Source organism: Beta vulgaris, chromosome 3, assembly GCF_026745355.1.
Source record: "Beta vulgaris subsp. vulgaris cultivar EL10 chromosome 3, EL10.2, whole genome shotgun sequence".
NCBI classification, from domain to species: domain Eukaryota; kingdom Viridiplantae; phylum Streptophyta; class Magnoliopsida; order Caryophyllales; family Amaranthaceae; genus Beta; species Beta vulgaris.
Window position 1 is genome coordinate 35,322,497 of NC_079204.1, and position 22,147 is coordinate 35,344,643.

General features: G+C 36.4%; 1 pseudogene; it reads left to right on the forward strand.

Moving 5' to 3' along the window:
* Positions 1-585: 585 nt before the first annotated feature.
* LOC130590802 (uncharacterized) lies at positions 586-4,923 on the forward strand (annotated as a pseudogene).
* The last annotated feature ends 17,224 nt before the right edge of the window (positions 4,924-22,147 follow it).

A 22,147-nucleotide genomic window follows, 5' to 3' on the forward strand; every position in this document is an offset into this window, starting at 1 on the left:
GGGAGAAGTCTTCACTTGAAGGAAACCACCTTATTGGACCTCTAAAGCAAGCTACACATGGGAGAGCAGCTAGGAGAGGCTACGGCAGCCCCTTAGAGAAGCTTTAGCTTTCTTTTGCTTTGTTTAATCTATCTAGTGTGTATTAGCTTAGTTTATGATTGTAACAAGTTGTTTTAGTTATGTACTACATATAAGCAGCTCAAAGCATCAATGAAAATCAGATTATTGAGTTGAAAAACAAGCTTACAAACCGTTGTGTTTAAAGACTTAAAACCGAGTGTTTTATGTTCTAACTATTGCACGAACTACTTGGGAGGTAAAACTACAAGTATTTCAATCCAATTAACAAGATTAGAGAGTGATTCACTAGTTTTGTTAGTTAAAAACCTTTGATTAGAGAAGAGAGTGGAGATTCACTTCTTTAATTGAAACCGAATCATAAGCTTAAAGAGGAGTCTTTTAGATTATGATTCATTCTATCCTAAACACTACTCTTTATTAGAGGTGTGTTTGTTTCAAGTCCTAAACACTACTCTTCATTAGAGGCGTGTTTGTTTCAAGTGGTATCAAGAGCTTAGTTCTGAAATGGGAGACGAATTGAACAATGATGTTAGAAGAGATGCCATACTAGATGCTTTAGCTAGGCAAAACAATGCATTGCAAGAGATGATGACTCAATTAACCATAGAAGTGTTCAAGAAGAAAAACAATGAGGAGGAAAGGAGTTCTAAGGCTGATGATAGAGGATTGAAGATAGAAGTCCCGGAGTTTGATGGAGCTAGTGATCCGGAAACATACCTTGAATGGGAACGATCTTTAGAACGTTTCTTTGATTACAAGGATACTCCACATGAGAGGAAGTATAAGGTTGCTGTTTTGAAGTTAACCAAATATGCATCAATTTGGTTAGATGGCGTGAAGAGACAAAGGATAAAGGAGGACAAATCCAAGATTGCTACATGGGAGAAATTGAAGAAGCAATTAAGGAAGCGTTTTGTGCCAACTAACTACAAACAAAATCAGTATGTTAGGTGGTCCACACTCAAGCAAGGCGCCATGTCCATGGAGGAGTACATCAAGGAGTTTGAGAAGCTTTCCATTGTTTGTGAAATAGAAGAAATGGAGGAGCAAAAGCTAGGTCGATTCCTAGGAGGCCTAAATGAAGATGTACGAGAGAAAGTGGAGGTGTATCCATACCTTACTTTCGATGAAGCTTGCAAGGTGGCTCTTAAAATTGATGGCCAAAAGAAGAAACCAGCTGCAAGTAAGTCTTATTCAAAGCCATTTAGTACTTTCAAAGCTAATCCTAGTACTAGTAACTTTGATAAGAACAAAAAAACCGATTTCACTAAGAAAGATAAAGAGAAGGTTGTAGATGATAAATCTTTAAAAGTGAAATGTTTTAAGTGTCAAGGCTATGGTCACTATCAATCTGCTTGTCCTACTAAAAGAGTCATGACCATAAGAGACATAGAGGAGATAGATGAATTGGAAAAAGAATCTCTTTTAGAGATGGAACATGATAAAACCGAAAGTGAAGAGGAGGATGTATGTAATCCAGAAATGGAGGGTGAAACTTTGGTTCTTAGAAGGTCTTTGTATTCTAATGTTGTGGCTGAAAATGAGGAACAAAGAGAAACCATTTTTCATTCTAAATGCTTAGTGAATAAAAAGCTATGCACTTTGATTATAGATGGAGGTAGTTGTACTAATGTTGCTTCAACTGAACTTGTAAAGAAATTAGAACTACTACTATTAAACATCCACATCCTTATAAGCTAAAATGGCTAGATGATGATAATGAAGTAAGGGTGAAAGAAAGAGTCTTGCTCACGTTTTCTATAGGAAATTATCAAGATGAAATTCTATGTGATGTAATTCCTATGACTGCTTGTCATGTGTTACTTGGTAGACCTTGGCAATTTGATCGAAAAGTTATACATGATGGTGCTACTAATGTGTATAAGGTGAATAAGGATGGAAAAATCAAAACCCTACTACCATTACCCCCTTCTAAAATCCGAAACACAAAGCCTAAACCAAAAGAAAACCTAATGTGTGGAAGTGTGTTTTTAGGGAGAAAAAATTTGAGAGGGAGTTGGAGGCTAATCATGTGTGTATGTGCTGGTTGCTAAGGAGGTGAATGAAGGAATGGAGGTGAAGATCCGAAATTGAGGGAGTTGTTGAGGAGTTTAAGGATGTGTTTCCTAGTGAACTACCACTGGCCTACCCCCTAAACGTGGAATTGAGCATCAAATTGATCTCATTCCCGGAGCACCAATCCCAAATAAACCTTCCTATAGATGCAATCCCAAAGAAAGTGAGGAACTACAAAGCCAAATCAGTGAGTTGATGGAGAGAGGCTACGTGAGGGAGAGTAAGAGTCCTTGTGCTGTTCCGGCGTTGCTTGTGCCAAGAAGGATGGAACTTGGAGGATGTGTATTGATAGTCGTGCAGTGAACAACATAACCATAAAATACAGATTTCCCATCCCTAGATTAGATGACATGTTAGATGAGTTGAGTGGCTCCAAGTGTTTTCAAAGATTGATTTGAGGAGTGGATATCATCAAATATGCATGAGAGAAGGAGATGAGTGGAAGACGGCTTTCAAGACAAAGTATGGTTTGTATGAGTGGCTGGTTATGCCATTTGGTCTCACAAATGCCCCTAGTACTTTCATGAGATTGATGAATGAAGTACTTAGGCCATTTTTGGGAAAGTTCGTGGTTGTTTACTTGGATGAATTCTTGTTTATAGTTCTAACCATGATGCTCATTTGAATCATTTGCAACAATTGTTCGAGGTTCTAAGGGAGCAAAAGCTCTATGGCAAGATTGAGAAGTGTACATTCATGCAAAGGGAGATTGGCTTCCTTGGTTTCATTATTTCAGATGAAGGTGTGAAGGTAGATCCATCCAAAGTGGAGGCTATCTCTTCTTGGCCGGTTCCTAAGACCATCACTGAGGTGAGATCTTTTCATGGTTTAGCTTCATTTTATAGGAGATTTATAAATAATTTCAGTACTTTATTAGCTCCTATAACTGAATGCACTAAACATGGAAGATTTGAATGGAGTGATGCAGCTCAAAAGGCGTTTGAACTTGTAAAAGAAAAGATGTGTAATACGCCCATTCTAGCTTTACCTGATTTTACTAAACCTTTTGAAGTTGAGTGTGATGCAAGTGGAACAGGTATTGGAGCTGTTTTGATTCAATGTGGAAGCCTATTGCTTATTTTAGTGAGAAGCTTAATCAAGCCAAATTGAACTATTCTACCTATGATAAAGAGTTTTATGCTATGGTTAGAGCTCTTAATCATTGGAGTCATTATTTAAGACCACAAGCTTTTGTTCTTCATTCTGATCATGAATCTTTGAAATATATTCATGGACAACATAAGCTTAGTGCTCGTCATGCTAAATGGGTAGAATTCTTACAATCATTCAATTTTGTTGCTAAGTATAAGCTGGAAAAGCTAACATTGTAGCAGATGCACTATCAAGGAGACATGTATTGCTTACTATGGTGGATTCCAAGGTACTTGGGTTGAATTGATCAAAGAGTTCTATGTTCTTGATGAGGAGATGCGTGACCTGTTCGTGGCTACCAAAGATGGTCCAAAAGACCATTATCATCAAATGGAGGGGTTCTTATTCAAAGGGAACAAGCTATGTGTTCCTAAGTGTCCTGTTCGTGACTTGTTGATTAGAGAAGCTCATGGAGGTGGTTTGGCTGGTCATTTTGGTGTAAGCAAGACTATGGAGCTATTACAAGAGCACTTTTCATGGCCTCATATGATCAAAGAAGTACATGCTGTTTTGGCTCGTTGTGGTGTTTGTCAAAGGGCAAAGAGTACATTCCATAAGGGGTTATACACTCCTTTACCTGTGCCAGAGAGACCATGGGAAGATGTTAGCATGGATTTCATTGTAGCACTTCCTAGAACACAAAGAGGGAAAGATTCCATCATGGTGGTGGTGGATAGATTCTCAAAAATGGCACACTTTGTGCCTTGCCATAAAACAGAAGATGCTATTAATGTTTCATGTTTGTATTTCAGGGAAATTGTACGTTTGCATGGAGTACCAAGAACTATTGTCTCAGATAGAGATAGTAAGTTTTTGAGTCACTTTTGGAGATCCCTATGGAGGATGATGGGTACTAAGTTGCTATTTAGTACTTCACACCACCCTCAAACTGATGGTCAGACGGAGGTGACAAATCGAACTCTAGGCACCTTATTAAGGGGCTTAGTAAGCAAGACAGGAAAGGATTGGGACGTGAAGCTATGCCATGCTGAATTTGCATACAATAGGACTCCCACTTTTGCAACTAAACACTCACCATTCGAAGTTGTATATGGGGTAAATCCTTATGTGCCTATTGATCTTATTTCCTTACCTAAAGACTCTTATGTTCATGGAGATGCTAGGCAACAAGCTGAAGCTATGGTGAAGGTTCACAAGGAGGTACGCACCAACATAGAGAAGGCTAATGAGATGTATAAGAGGAAAGCAAACAAGGGCCGAAAGTCTAAGGTGTTTGAACGGAGATCTAGTGTGGATTCATCTAAGGAAGGAAGATTTCCAAGCAAAAGGAAGCATAAACTCATGCCTAGAGCTGAAGGACCTTTCAAAGTTCTTGAACGTTATGGAGACAATGCATACAAGATAGACCTTCCCGGAGATTATGGCGTGGCAGCAACATTCAATGTAGGTGACTTATCTCCATACTTAGAAGATGAAGATGTGCTAGAATTGAGGACAATTCCTTTTGAAGAAGGGGAGGATGATGTGAAATCAAATGCACACCAAGAGGTATTACTAAGCACTAATCTTACTTACAACAAAGGAGAGCTACATGGATTAAAGATTAGTGCTAGTTTGATCATGCTAAGTAATCAAGGAATGGAAACTAAGTGATGAAGCACGTAGCTACCTTAGGGAGTTAGGGAGGTGTGTGCTTAAGTTGTTTTTGTTTAATTAGTGTTAGTTTAGTTCTAATCATGCTTTACTTACACTAATTGTAATAGTTAATCACTTAGCTCCTAAAATCAGTTTTTGTAAACACTTAACATGTATTTCGGTTTTCCTTTACTTAGCTTAGGATGTATTTGTGCCAAGTTGGATGTCCAAGTAGATGAGCTGCAGCAAATGATGAGTTTCCTTGAAGGGAGAAGTCTTCACTTGAAGGAAACCACCTTATTGGACCTCTAAAGCAAGCTACACATGGGAGAGCAGCTAGGAGAGGCTACGGCAGCCCCTTAGAGAAGCTTTAGCTTTCTTTTGCTTTGTTTAATCTATCTAGTGTGTATTAGCTTAGTTTGTGATTGTAAAGTTGTTTTAGTTATGTACTACATATAAGCAGCTCAAAGCATCAATGAAAATCAGATTATTGAGTTGAAAAACAAGCTTACAAACCGTTGTGTTTAAAGACTTAAAACCGAGTGTTTTATGTTCTAACTATTGCACGAACTACTTGGGAGGTAAAACTACAAGTATTTCAATCCAATTAACAAGATTAGAGAGTGATTCACTAGTTTTGTTAGTTAAAAACCTTTGATTAGAGAAGAGAGTGGAGATTCACTTCTTAATTGAAACCGAATCATAAGCTTAAAGAGGAGTCTTTTAGATTATGATTCATTCTATCCTAAACACTACTCTTCATTAGAGGTGTGTTTGTTTCAAGTCCTAAACACTACTCTTCATTAGAGGCATGTTTGTTTCAGATAGAAGAGTGAGAAAGACCTTTCCATCACCAGATGTCTTACTCTTACCCTTACCCTTTAAGGCTTCCTCTGCTTTCTTGAGAGCTCTCTCTCGAATTGCCCTGGCATCTCTTGAGAAGTCTGTCTCAGTTTCGAGAGTGGTTGTTGCTTTGCTATCATTCTGTACCTGAATCTCTTTAGAAGACTCATACTGAAACAGAACATTCTTTGAGTCCTTGGTTGATTCAGCAGAAGCTGATCGTTTAGATGTCCCGGAAGAAAAGTATAATTTGTTGTTACTAGTATTTAATCATAGATGGTATTTAATCATCAGCTTGCCCTACCTTGAGGAACTTTCATACTTGTTGTCAAAAGTCCTGTTGTACGGCTTGACTCTTCTTGGTTTTGTGCAGCTTTTCTGTCCTCAGAACCATCTAGCATACCTCATCAGAAAACAGTATGGCAGCAGCTCCACCCCTCCACCTTTTCCGTTCAGTATTCAAACCATAATTAAAATGTGCAATTTTGAGCTCTAAGCCTCTAACCTTCTTGCAAATTGCTTAATGTAGCTAAGTTCTCAAATTCAGCTATGAATTCCTTAACATATAAGGACTTGCGTTTATGTTCCATCCTCTTTTCCTTTCAGATGCACTTTACAACTCTGCTGGTTTTGTTTTACATTGACTTAAAAATGTACATGTGGATGAGAGAACTTTTGGTATGTGTTTCCTCCATGTCCGTCTTTTTTTTAATCTGTTGGCTTGATGCATATTTTCGCAACCTATTACTCTGATTTAAAAATGCTAGTACAAACATATGTTTTTGTTCCTTGTTTTTTTTTTTTGGCAGATCCTATGAAACCTGTCAAACAGGTCGGTCTCGTTTCCTCTGTCAGTCATTAGCTGAATCCCCGCTGCCCTGTCCCAGTCTATGAAAACTAACTGTTATTTGTTTGGATATAGAGCTCCGGTGGAAGGAATCAATGGATTTGTGATGATAGAGGAATTAGTATTGACCAAACGAATAATCCAAGTATTGTTCAAGATTCATATATAGATGTGGTCTGGTGGAGATTATGTGGTACCAAAACTTACGCAGTGTATCGCATTTCAAGTGTTGCATAATTATCGAGTGTTGATCCTGTACATTGATTGAAAGACCTCCTACAACCGGTCATATATTTGTTGTCGAAATCCGAAAACAGCTTTAATAAATGCCTCCATTCCCCAACATTTGTTTGTTCCAACTCATGGATATACTTTCAAATGGTCTTTTGTGACCCTGTGATGCATCTCATCAGATCTAGTGACTCAGGCCTTGGATTTGTTTTAAAGTGTATAAATGCCTTCAAATTTGGCTACTTTGGGGATATTATGGAAATTTTTCACACCTTATTAAGTCAAATCTCGAGTGGTTAAGACCTTTTACATTGACTTAAAAATGTACCTGTGGAAGTATTCAGATTCTCTAAGACCACCTGACCATGAGGACTGGAAAGTGGAAACTATGATCTATAATTACTTGGCATATAAACTATTGATTTTGGAATCAGGAATGGCTCATGTTCATTCCGATACCTGATGCTTGTCTGCTGATGTCTGAAGTGTTTCGGTTTGAACAACTATATACATGCACTTTTCCATCCTCTTTTTCTTTCAGATGCATTTTGCAGCTCTGCTGGTCTGTTTTTCTTCCTTTTATGCTCCTGTTCTGATATGTTGTATGCAATATTGACCTGCTGCATTCTACATTCATAAATGTCATATTGGCAAATGTACCGTGCAAATATTGACCATGCTGCATTTCTACATTCATAAACTTCACGGGATACAGTCACAGGATAGTGCATATAGTTAAGCGGGACCTTGGATGATGTCATAACAAATTAGCATTTGTTGAATTTCATTGGTTTCACACGATTGACTTCATAGTTCTGTGATTCATTCAGGAAAAAGTTCTTTGTCGAGTCTGCTTTGAGAGAGAAATTAGCATTATGCTGCTCCCTTGTAGACATCGGATCCTGTGCAGGTGTGTTTTATTTCTTTCTTTCTTTCTTATGTGTGTTCTTTTTTCATAAAGAAGTTTAAATGCGGGTGCCATTTTTCTGCTCGTTTTTGTGTCTTCTTGAGCTTAAGTACCCTCTTGCATTCATTCATTGAAATATTCTCAATTTGGTGCAGTGTCTGCAGTGACTCCAAAATCAATTTATGAATCTCTTAACAAAGTGGTGTGCACGGTGCACCATAATCATATGTTCTTGAACAGATAATTAAACTTGTATAGTTGTATGGAACAAGTTAGAATCTGATTCCCTAAAGCAATTTTTATCCTCCTCTAACCCCACCACCCATCCCCCAAACCCTCCACAATAAGGAATAAAGTGATAAAAAAAAAGATTCTGCTACAAACAAATTAAGAAGCAAGAAAACAAAATTTGTTATTCTATGATATGTACAGTCGCCATTATAAACTGAAGAATCACATATTGGATAAACGAGTCCTTCTAAGGCTCTCCAATGGAGACATTTTACATTTCTGCATAGACATGCCATCCTAGAAAAAATTGCAATACCAGTTACAAAACAATCTCAAATAATTAGCATAATAGACATATAGCTTCGTAGAGTTTCTTAATGTTGTTATGAATATCTCAAACTATATTTTTAACAGAAGTACCATCTCATGGGAAGGAGTAATTTCAAACTTTGAATTACAATTTAGGAGGAAGAGAGAAGAGGGAGTGAGTATGAGAGACCTTTGCACCATAAGCAGCTCTCAGCTGCAATCTGAAACCAAGGTGGAGTGAACCTTGAACCAGTGTATTCTGCTCATTCAAATAATAATGGGCAGAGAAGTTCCTTGTCAACAAGCTGAGTTCAGGCCTGTAGGTTTCACTCTTCTTGTTATTCTGGTTTAATTAGCATAGATGCCTTGTCAAATGCCAATTGGAGATACTACTATGCTCAAGGTATACTACTAGTGTAGGGCATTTATAACCTCTCAACTGAATATTGACACGTGACAGGCATAAATTCAGAAATTATTTGAGATTGTTATTAGCTATCGCTAACTTATTTTTATTTATAGGAAAATGGCAATTGTCCCGACATCATCGGAACAAACTCAACCTGATGATGAACCACCAAAGCTTACTTACCGTGAGCAACGAAGACTTGATCAAGATGAGCTTCGACAAAAATTTCCTGATCGTAAGAGGCGTGGGCCTACTAGGGGAATGAAATATTACACTAAAAGGCCAAGAAATTCAGAAGAAAAAGTAACAGTCAGTTTCATGGATGAGGTTCGACGTGTGATTGGTGAAAAGGCAGATGAATTTTTATGTGATTGTAGCAAGTGGGTAAAGGAGTTTTGTCCCCTAAATACTAAGTATGTCTATGTTTAATTACTCTATTTTGTTATTTATAGTGTTCTTTATGCGTAAAACTCATCTCTAAGCTCTGTAATGAATGAAATTATTTGATAGGAATTGGGCTAAAATGGACCCAGATAAGAAGCAAAGGTTATATGACAAGATCTTGGTAAGTCATTGATGAATTATTTACACTTCTAACAAGATTCCTCTCGTAACATAGAATGATGCTTGCTGGAATTTAATTCGTATATCATTTATGGTGTTAGGGAAAGTATAATTTACCTGAAAAGGTTGGTGGAGAGGGTATTGTTGATGCATTGAGCTTTCAATGTTCATCTTTATATAGACATTGGAGATTTAGGCTGAAGGAAAAATTTTATAGAGGCTACACAAAGTCACAAGCAAGACGCAACAGACCCTTGACTATTGATGAAGACCAATGGGATTGGTTGATTGACAATCATTGGAGTACTGAAAAACAAGAGGCAACCCATACAGTTTTCTTGTAAACCAGGTTAATGTTTGAAACAACAGCAGCTATGGCATCATTTTTTGTGTTCAGCAATATGAACTTGATTCCTCTTCTAAACTTTGTCCTTCTAGTCGTTACCTTGCCATGCCTTATGATCTTTTGTACCACAACCATAACAGCTAGAAAAATTTATCTCAGATTTTCGAAACCTTTCAGAATTAACAGACTTAGAGGTTTTCAATTTTGTTGAGCAATCCATAAACTGAAGTTATGAAATCTGAAATTACAATTTTTAAACTTGCTTCAAATTGTAAGGAAAACTGACTGTAAAATCAGAAAATAATATGAAATGAAAGCTGAATATTAATATGAAGAAGAGAGGAAAATGTTGATGTTGTGACGTGTTTAGAACACTGCCTTTGAAGCAAATTTCACCCCGACAAAGGTACAATCGGATATTGTATTTGCTCCCCAAGATTTTACACAGCCCCTTCGATCTGTGCACTCAAATAGAAGGGTTGGAACTCATGAATTTGCCCAGAATTAGAAGGTGGACAAAAGAGAATAGAGAAGTAGAAAAGAATGCAGTAGACTATACAAGAAAATTACAATTCATATATCTTGCAGTTGAAAGGTCACTAGAGAGGAATCTTAGTTATATATGTGTTTACATAATGTTAAAGGACAGTGTTTAAGTCTAAGATCTCATGAACCAGAGCAATACTGGGAAAAAAAAAATACACATGGTTATAATAGATCTGTAAAAGGAAAACAATCAAGTGCAAATTATAAAAAATGGGTAAACATGATTAGGTAAGTATGCCATTCAGTGACTCAAAGTTATATTTTATATCAGGATAGGAATACTCTGAGGTAAAATGAAATACTTGGTTTTGGGGTGAGTCATATGCATATTCACCTTCATTTCATCTCATATATTATATAGAACCATATTATATAGAAACATATAATATGGTAGGTTGACTATTCATGTCACAAATAGAGCAATAAGAAGATGTATTTGTGATCAAAGCATGGTTTATAGTTTATAGAGTTTTGATATGCTTCTAGTTTACATTTCTTTGGTAAATTTCATGTGCTAGGCATAAAAATAAGGATTGGACTACTTGTTGGGAACCGATTGCTGAAAAACATTATGAAGAACTGAAAAAACTTCATGAAACTCAGATTCAGGAGCATGGTGAGGATAATCTCAATGTGAAAGATGCTTACATTAAAGCTTTGAAATGTAAATCTGGGTATGTGAGAGGACTTGGTCCTGGAGCTCGACCACCAAAAAAAGGTAGAACTGGAGAGAACAATGAACGATTGTCTACCCAAGTTGACACTCTTGCTGCATCAAACGAGGAACTTAAAGCATCAAATGAACATCTAAAAGCATCTAATGAAGAGCTTAAAGCATCTAATGAAGAGTTCAAGGCATCCAATGAAGAGCTTAGAGCTGAATTTTCTAAATTGAACAAAGAAGCTATTGAACGTGAAAAGAAAATGAGAGAAGATATGCTGAAAATGTTTGAAGACATGAGGTATAAGTTTTTTAGCTTATTCATTATTATACTTGGTATTATTAATGTCGAACATTTTCATTGTTTAAATCATCTTCTTATTTAGTTTCAAGCTAATTAAAGACAAAATATCTAGATTAGTTTTTACACCGGCATTGATGACCTTCGATGAGGATTAGAAGTGAAAATAAGTTTTCAGGGGAAGCCTATCAGAAATTACAAACATGAGGACAATTGACACATTCTTTGTATAGTTGGGTTAAATATGTGTATTCTTCATTGTATTCTTTAGTGAATCATTATAGAGAGGGGCCATAAAATAATGAAAAGATAGGGAAATCTGCATTCTTTTCTGGTTGCTCTTCCTAAATGTATTCCTATCTGTCTTGATCACCCCCTGTCACTCACTTACTACTGATTTTTCCTTTGATCGAGTCTTGTTTTACTACTTCGTTTGAAGTCTAGGCACACCATCTTTGTTCTGAGTGTTATTGCTATATATCTTGTACAGTAGAAGCACTCTCAAGTCTTGCCATTTTGGGTTTGTTGTAATATCATTGCATCATGATTTAGCACTGTTCCATCAAGTAATTTGAAAAAAAAATTATCATGCTTTAGAGTATAGACTTCAGCTCATTATTATGGCATTCTACATTTTCCTTTTACAGATCTATCATAATTGTTTTATTTTATCAGGAACAATGGTTCATGACTTATTATAACGTTTTTTTTTATGGGTATCTAATTATAACGTTTTTTTTTATGGGTATCTAATTATAACGTTTTTTATTTTATCAGGAACAATAGGTCGTGACTATTTTCCGGAATTAGCAGAGGGGAGCTATTATAAGGCTTAGACTATGTGAATTTCTTCGTAGATTATGGGTACTGCTAATTAGTTTTTTTAAGATTTACTTTGAATTATAAGTTACATTGAATATCAAATTTGAAGATTATTTTGTTTTACTCCGATTATATACAATTTGTTATTCCACGAATACATCTTCTATTATCTCATACTTTAATTCATAGTCCATACTAATTTGGGCAACAAAATAGAGTTCGTACATTGTCATTTTAATTTAGCGTTTGATTGAAAAATATGTACAACAATTCGTAGCCTAAAGCATTTTGGGCGACGAAACTGGTGTTGCCCAAGACATCATGTCATGTAATACTACAAGATATAATGGGCGACAAAAAACAATAATTGTTGCACAAAGTTCAGTAATATTGGGCAACGACGTAAGAACTCGTTGCACAAAAGACCATTATGGGCAACGACATAAGAAACTCGTTGCCTAACTATCCTCATAAATGTGCAACGGATACGGACTCGTAGCACAAAAGACCATTATGGGCAACGAATGTAACTCGATGCCCAAGATGTGGTTTGTGCAACGACCACAATTTTCGACGCACAAAATACAATGGGCGTCGAGCCTAAGACGACGAAATTGGCGCGCAAAAATTTCGTTGCCCAAACCATTGTGCAACGAACTTGTCCCATTGGGCGACGAATATTTTTGTTGCCCAAAACCTATTTTCTTGTATAAGGCCACCAAGGAAGGATGATCGTGGATTAAGGCTCCACATGCCTGAGTTTGATGGAACCATGAAACCCGAAAAAATTCTTGGAATGGTTGCAAAGAATGGAACGAGTCTTTGACTACAAGGACTATGATCATGCAAAGAGATTTAAAGTAGATATCCTAAAGTTGATATGCTAGCTTATGGTATAAAAATTTAAAGACCAAGAGGCGCAAGGATGGCAAGCCTAGCCTGCGTTCATGGGACAAATTGAAGGCAAGAATGAAGAAATGTTTTATTCCTTCTGATTTCACACAAGACATGTTTCGAAAATTACAAGTACTTTAACAAACTTCTTTGAGTGTTGAAGAATATGTTGTGGAATGTGAGAGAATTAACATGCTATGTGATGTGGACGAAAAGGCCAAGCACAAGATAACCCGGTTTATCTCTGGTTTGGATAAGAAGATTGCTAAGAAGGTCGATCTCCAACCCTATTGGAGTTTCGAGGAGGTTGTTCAAGTTGCTATGAGGGCTGAGAAGTATGCCAAGGCCAAGAAAAACTCGACCTCTAAACCTTTTGTGAAGAGTTATGACAAATAGGAGGAGGCAAGAAGGAAGAGGCTAGTGGTTCCACACCTACACCTAAGTTTGACAAATTCAAAGGTGACAAGGGGAAGACCTCCACACCCTTAGCTACTGAAGAAAGGAGCATTTGTTTTAAATGCAAGGGTTATGGCCACATCTTGAAGGACTGTCCCAACAATAGGGTCATGACTTTGAGAGACATATAAGAGATTGACGAAGACTATGCAAGGGGTAGCTTCGAAGAAGAGGAGTTTGATGGTGATCAAACTAAGGACATGAAGATGAGCAAGCTTATGAGGTTGATTCAGAAGAGGAACTAGTCAATGAAGGCAAGCAACTCATTGTTCGACGCATGTTACATACACATTTAACTCCTTTGTGCGACACTTAAAGGGACAAGATCTTTTTCACTCGTTGCTTAGTGAAACAAAGGGTATGTGACTTGATCATTGATAATGGTAGTTATGCTAATAACGTTGTGTCTACCACCCTCATTATGGACAATTGAAGTGGCCTACCTCTACTCATCCACGCCCCTACATGCTGATTTGGCTTAGTGATGACAATGGCATCAAGGTAACAAAACAAGTAATAATCATGTTCGAAATTGGCAAGTTTAAGGATGAGGTTTTGTGTGATGTTTGCAACATGGATGCTTGTCATATCCTGTTAAGAAGACCATGGCAATATGATTGTTTTGTGAAGTATGATGGACGTTCCAAAATGTATGTATTGCCATTGTGGTAGGTAAAATATCAGCATTGAAACCTTTGACATCCTTACCTACACCAAAATGATCATTGTTGGTGAGTGATAAGGAGATTGAGAGGGAGTTAGAATGGGAAAGTGAGGGTTATGTTTTGGTTGCAAAAGAAGTTGAAGAGGAGCAGCAAGGGTATAAGATTCCTAAACACCTCAAGAGTGTACTTGATGAGTACGGTGATGTGTTCTCTTAAGATCTACCTCCAGGATTACCACCAATCCGAGGAATAGAGCACCATATTGACCTAGTTCCAGGAGCATCCCTTCCTAACAAAGCTGCTTATAGATGTAATCCTCAAGAGACACAATAATTGCAAAGGCAAATTGAAGAATTGATGTCTAGGGGTTATGTTCGAGAGAGTATGAACCCATGTGTCGTTCTTGCCTTGTTGGTGCCTAAGAAAGATGTTACTTGACGCATGTGCATTGATAGTAGGGTTGTTAACAACATCATTGTGAAGTATCGCTTTCCCATTCCTAGATTGGATGACTTACTTGATGAGTTACATGGCTCTACTATTTTCTCTAAGATTGATTTAAGGAGTGGCTACCATCAAATCAGAACGAGAGAAGAGGATGAGTGAAAAACCGCCTTCAAAACTAAGATGGGTTATATGAATGGCTTGCCATGCCATTTGGGCTTACTAATGCACCTAGCACTTTCATGAGATCGATGAATGAGGTGTTGAAACCCTTCTTAGGCAAGTGTGTGGTGGTTTATCTTGATGACATCCTTGTTTAGAGCCGAAGTGCTGTGGAGCATCTAACTCGCCTTAGGGAGGTCTTTGAGGTGTTGTGCAAACAGAAACTATATAGGAAGCTAGAGATCAAGTGTTATTTTCTAGTTCCTAGTGTTACATTCTTGGGCTACATTGTTTCTAAGGATGGCGTTTCAATTGATCCTTCGAAAGTTGAGACAATAAAAAGTTGGCTTGTTCCTTCCACCATTTCGGAGGTACGTTCCTTTCATGGTTTAGTTTTTTTTATAGAAGATTTATACGCAACATTAGTAGTGTTGTAGATCCTATGACTGAATGTTTCAAGCAAGGGAAATTTACATGGACTAAGGCAGCCCTACAGGTGTTTGATAGCATCAAAAAATTATTGTGTAATGTGCCCATTCTTGCACTCCTTGATTTTTGACAACCTTTTGAAGTTGAGTGTGATGCTAGTGGGGTTGGCATTGGAGCTGTTTTAATCCAAAAGAAACGTCCCATTGCATATTTTAGTGAGAAGTTGGGTGGTACTAAGCTCAATTACTCTAAATGTGACAAATATGCAATAGTTTGTGCACTTGATTATTGGAGTCATTACCTTCATGCAAGTCACTTTGTGCTTTATCCTGATCATGAGGCATTAACATATATACATGGGCAGCAAAAGCTAAGCCCTAGACGTGCCAATTAGGTTGAGTTTTTGCAATGTTTTAACTTCTCCTCTAAGTACAAGGAAGGCAAGGCAAATGTGGTGGCAGATGCTTTGTCTAGGAGGCATTCTCTACTTGGAGTGTTGAGTTCGAGACTCCTTGGGTTCGAATTGGTGAAGGAATACTACAAGGAGGATGGGAAGATTAAGGAGATATTGGAGGAGTGTTCCAAGAGATCACATGGTGCTTATGTGGTTCATGATGGTTTCATTTTCAAAGGGGATCGCCTATGCATTCCTTCCTGTTCCATTAGAGAGTTGTTGGCGAGGGAAGCTCATGGTGGAGGACTTGCTGGTCACTTTGGAATGAATAAGACTTTGGCTATTCTTTAACAGCAATTCTACTGGCCAAAAATGCAAGGGGAAGTTCAAGGTGTTATCTCATGTTGTGCTACATGTCAAAAATCTAAGAGTTCTTATCACCAAAGTTTGTACACTCCTTTACCTGTTCCGGATTGTCCTTGGGATGATGTTGCTATGGATTTCATTGTGGGATTGCCTAGAACACAATGAGGCAAGGATTCTATAATGGTTGTCATTGATAGATTTTCTAAAATGGCATATTTTATTGCTTGTCATAAAATGGATGATGCTTCTAAGGTGGTTGATTTGTATTGCAAGAAGATAATTCGTCTCTGTGGTGTTCCTAAAACTATTAATTGTACATGATAGGGATATTAAATTCATGAGCTACTTTTGAAAGACTTTGTGGAAGATACTTGGTACTAAGCTATGTTTTAGCATATCACATCACCCTCAAACTGATGGGCAAACTGAAGTTACAAATCGCACTTTGGGCGCCTTACTTCGAGGGCTACTTAGCAAGAGTACCAAGGATTGGGATGTGAAGCTTGCTTATGCTAAATTTGCTTATAATAGGTTACCTACATGTGCCACGAGATGTTCTCCATTCGAGGTTGTCTATGGTGCTAATCCTAGAGTGCCTATTGATCTTCTTCTTTTCCCTAATTATCAAGTTTACCATGTTGATGCTAAGGAAAAGGCGCAAGCAATGCTCAAGCTTTATGCACAAGTAATAGCTGGGATTGAGAAGGTGAACGCAAGGTACCAACAAATGGCTAACAAGCATAGAACGCAACATGTTTTCAAGGTTGGTGATTTGGTTTGGTTACACTTAAGGAAAGAGAGATTTCTTGGTCTTCGCAAGAATAAGCTCATGCCACGCTCAGATGGTCCATTTAAGATTGTGGAGAAGGTTAATGATAATGCCTTCAAGCTTGACTTACCTGGAGACTACAATGTGAGTTCCACTGTAAATGTGGGTGATTTTGCTCCTTATATCCGTGATGATGATATTGGTCAATTGAGGTCAATTGTTTTCAAAGAAGAGGAGGATGATACAGGAGTGGTTGATGCACTTTTACTAGCTCTTACTCATAAGAATGTTTTAAGTAGACCTTGGCTTAATTGATTTATATGGAGGACTTTTCATGGGGATGACTACCTAGGTGGTAGCATGTGCTAACCAACATAGGTAGCATGGAGTAGGCGTATGCATGGCATGCTTATGAGAGTTCTAGTTCTGTTAGGACTCAAACTATCTTTATTGCTTTCTAATTTTATTTGTATTAGGAGTCATGGTTTTGCCTATGTTTTTAAAACGATGGATTTTACATGATTCAAAAGTGTTAGGAGTCTAGGACTTAGGGACTTGTCCTAAGCCTATTAGGGTTAGGGTTTGCGTTTTCTAGCGTATAAATAGCGTAGGTTGTTCGAATATTTGGTGTAGTAAATGAATGAAAGTTTTATGCGTTTTATTAAAAACTTAGTTGTGCAAACACAAACAATCTTGATTGCTGGTGGCTTTGCTTTTACGCGTCAAAATTCTTAGCTTGGTCATTGTGGTGGCTTTGCCTTTATCATTGAGCTTGTAAGAACTATCTTGGTTTTTTGATCTTGTTCGAACATATTACTATATAATACATGTTCTTCCGCAATTTTATTTAATCTACATAGATTAAATACATCATATATAATATTATAACATATGAAGAGTCATTTTACTCTTTTACTCATTAGAGTGGTTTCACGCAGTTGATTAGTCGAAATGATAGTTGACTAAGAGCATACACTAAACATAACCATAAACACTATAATTCTTTTATTTAGTTTTTCGTTTTCATCCACATATTTATCGCACACACACACACATATGTGTACATATGTCGATCTTAATAATTTTCATAATATGATTACATAACAAAATCAAAATTACACGACCAGGAGTTAACCGAAGTTGATTTGACGTTTAATAGTGAACGGATCCGGTGCTTCACAATAATAGAACTAAGGTCATTAGTGATTCAACCCGAGTACACTTGACTCCACCCAAGCGTACATGAAATCTAAATACGACCTGCGCAAACCCGGTCAAAAAATATCCACGGGTGATCATACTCGGGAACGAATCAACTTGTAAATGGAACGCTCAGACTTGTCCGGCACCCGTCAATCCCATGATTCAAATGCGATCGACCCAGTTGGACAAAACCTAACCAATCATGATATGAGGTATTAACTGTCAAAATCCTAAACTGTCTGGATCTGACTTGGTTCGTCGTGGGTATATCCAGAACCTATTTGAGAATCTGTTTTGACACTACTACCTAAAAATAGGCATATCAACAGGTAGGGTGTGAAATGGATCCTCTAGACTACAAACCTATTTTATTGTAGGTCATCCAACAAGCAAAACACGACTAAGGGCCTGTTCTTCCCAGCTTATTTTCAGTTCAGTTCAGCTCCAATCAGTTCAGTTCAGTTCAGCTCCAATCAGTTTAGTTCAGTTCAATTCAATTCAATTCAGTTCAATTCGGTTCAGTTCAGCTCCATTCTTTTATAACCATTTTGTTAAATATTATTATTATGTTGGTATAATTTATTTTACTAATTACTCTTACTATTATTATTATTATTATTTTTTATTTTATTTTATTTTATTTTTATACCATTATTATTAAGTAGTATTATTATTGTTGTTATTATTATTATTGTTGTTGTTGTTGTTTCTATATATCATTTTGTTTATTATAGCTTTACTCATTATTATTACTATTATTATTGTGAAAGTATTGGGTCAGACCGTCTGACCAATGCATATTGTCAGACGGGCTGAGCCCAAAACTCCGCCGCCACCGCTGACTTATAGAATCACCATTTCCGACGACTGCCTCGGCGAGAGAAAGCTGGAGAGGACACCATTGTTTGAGGAGAAGGTGCTATTCTCACGGGAATCGCCATAGCTGCCGCCATGGAAGAAGGAGAGGAGAGAGATCATTGTTTTAGAAAAAAAAAAAACATGGACAAAGAAGGATGGTCGCACACCAGCAGAATACTCTTGCAACAACAGCAGCGTCATGAATGCTAGGATGGTTTCCCAGAGATCTTTCTCATTAACAACAACAGCATCGTCAAGTGGGAAATCACTAAAATGGTTGTTCAATTTATTCACTATAGTAATATCTGCCATAGACGATTAAACAAGATTTTTGGTATTTGTCTTATTAGTACCCACTTGAAATCATAAACTATAACGATTAGTTATATAGATGAGTGAATGTCATATGTCAACATGTATGGTTAGTAATGGGGCCACGCACAGATTACCAGTTTTACTTCAACTTTACTCTTAGTGTTTGGATGTAATGTGCAACCATCCTTTTTTGTCTATGGTGTTTGCTGTTGTTGCGTAAGTATTCTAATGGTGGGAGAGAAGAAGAATTGGACATCATTGTTTTCAGTTAATGCTTATAATGTTTCAGTTGATGTCTTTTTTATTTCAGTTGATGTCTTTAACTTGTTTTTTACAGTTTCAGTTAATTGATTTATTATTTCAGTTTATTGGTCTATTCTTTCAGTTGGAGGTAACTTACTTTTATTTGGAGGTAAGTTACTTTCATTTGGAGGTAACTTACTTTCATTTGGAGGTAAGTTACTTTCATTTAGAGGTAACTGTAATCCCCCACAATTTTAAAGAATTTTCATAAATATATTAAAGTATTTATGTAGTTATATTTAAATCCAAATGAGTTTGGAAAATGATTGGACTTTTAAAAAGGGTTGACTATTTTAAAAGTCAACTGAAATTATTTTTCATAACTTAATAAAATTTGAAATATTTTAATTAAGCATGTTTTAATAAGAGTTTTAATTATTAAAAGTATATTTGAAAAGGAAGCTTAATGGAATCAAAAGCCCAAAAGTGATAAAAAGGGAAAGAGCTATTTGATGACTAAAGTCCTAAAGAGCCTATCTTATTAGTCATCAAAGTTTCATTAATTAAAATCTCTTTTCCTAAGCCCAAAAGTAAAAGCCTCTATATAAATATCATAAAAAACCCCAAATTTTACCCTACACACTTTATTTCTTTCTCCTCCTTCTACGTGATTCTTCACTTTCACTCGGCACACTTTCTCTCTCCTCTTTGTGCGTTGTTCTTCGGTTCTCTCCTCAAAAGTTCGTTTCTTCTTCTTCAAGTAACGTTTCTTGTTCAACAAGAAACGTCACAAATCTTTGTTTGAGCCAAGGAAACTTGCTGCCGCCGGTTCTTTTCGGTTTTGCTGCTGTCCGGCGCCCCTCCTCTCCATTGTTGTGGTTGTTTTTTTTCTTTCTTCCTCTTCAAGATTCCATTAAAGCACTAGTTTTTATGTTATTTTATTAATGATTAGCATGTTTATGATTTGAATTACTATTTTATATGCCTAAAAATATTTCGGTCATTATGTTTATTAGTATAATAAATTCCAGATTTTATATGTTAAGTTTATTTTAGTTTTTATCATGAAATTTATAGTTTTTAGGGTTTTTAATTACTAGAAACTATAGATATAAAGTATAAATCATGAGATTTGGTTACTACATAATTTTATATGTAATGAATATATTTTCAGAAGATTTATTAAATTTTATAAATGCTGTAATTTCAGAAAATAAGTATTTTAAGAGTTTTAAATGATTTTTAATCACTAGAATAGTTGTAATATACTAGGGATTAAAAATAACGAAAGTTCGGTGCGTAAAAACGATTTTAAAACACGTTTGAGGGGGTTTTAATCGTTTTAAAGTTGCTGTAAATTTTTGGTTCGAGATATTTATTTCATTATTTCATTTTCTAGGCGGAGATTTCGTAGTAGGAGACTTTTAGCGAGTAAAAGTGGCCTACCGATTTGTTTATACAAGGTACGTACATCGTCTACGTGCTATACGATTTAGAAGCATGCTCTAAGAGTATTTTATTTATTAGTATCATGTATAGGACTCTATTTGTTCATATATATGATTACTGGAATTGTTTTACATGTTATTTGCCTGTGTGCTACATGTAAACTGAAGTGTTTATGATTATAAATGTTTGTATGGAAGATTGATGCAAGCAGGATAAGTCAAGTTTATTTATTAATTCGTGAGTGTTAATGTAAGTTAGAGTGAATCATGTTTTACATGGATTCTTGAGTATTGTTATTATCTTATAAGGACCGTGGATCTTATTTGGTAAGTGACAAGTTATACCTATATAAAGGTAAAGTTTATTGTTGGCTAGGTTCAACAAGTAAGTTGGTAAAGGTTAAAAAGGAAGTAAAGGAGTCGTGGTTGATAAGTTGTGATCACTTGTTAATCCAAAGATAAAAAGGAATTCTGTTATGATTGTGTGATTATTAGTTATGTGTTATTTGCTTGGTTGTTGTGTCAACACAAGTAATGAATTATATTCAACGTAAAGTGAAACGAGAATAGGTTATAGACTTTGAACTGGTGCACGTCTGGAGTTGGACATAAGGGTTGGAGTTATGGTGAGCGTGCCATAGTTTTTGTAGGAATGGATTGATCACCATCCCTCTTTATTTTAAAGGTTCCTCGATATCGCAGGTCACTCTGAAATGCGGAGTCGCGCCCGCATTTCATCTTAGTAGGCAAGACAACTCGTCCTAATAACTATTCCATTTAAGTGATAAAAAGTTGGTTTAAGTTTAGTTCAGTAAAAGTTGTCTGCAGATTATTATATACTTATGTTATTATTTGTTCCTGCATGTTATTTTGTAGTATCATGTTTAGGATTACTTATGTCTGATATGTAGTACTCAGCTTTGCTGATTACGTGCTTGTTGTGTTTGTGATCATGGCTTTGCCTATTGATCCTGTGGTGATCCTTCGGGGGAGCAGAGTCAAGACAGCATTGACATTACAGGTTCCCAGATGCATCTCATTAGGAATCGGGAATGGAGAGACTCTTGTATTACTAGTATCATTTAAGTTGTTTTCGTAGGAACTTATGTTTTCAGACAATAGTTAAGTTGGTGTGTTCTTAGTTTTGACATTGTTATTGATTTCATAAGTTTTAATAAAGTTGTTTTAGAAAGTTGTTTTCCGTTGCAAAATTCTGGGTAAGCCGAAACGTTATCACACGGGCGATAATGCCTGGGTAATTCTCTAAGTTTTATATTATAAAGTTATTTCTAGAAAGAGAGAATTATCGGGGTGTTACAGTAACTTACTTTCATTTGGAGGCAACTTACTTTCATTTGGAGGTAAGTTACTTTCATTTAGAGGTAACTTACTTTCATTTAATTGGAGGTAACTTACTTTCATTTCGAGGTAAGTTACTTTCATATAGACCTAACTTACTTTCATTTAGACGTAAGTTACTTTCATTTAGACCTAAGTTACTTTCATTTAGACTAACTGAAAAAAAAATTAGGACTAACTGAAAAAAATGAAGACTAACTGAAAAAAAATGAAGACTAAC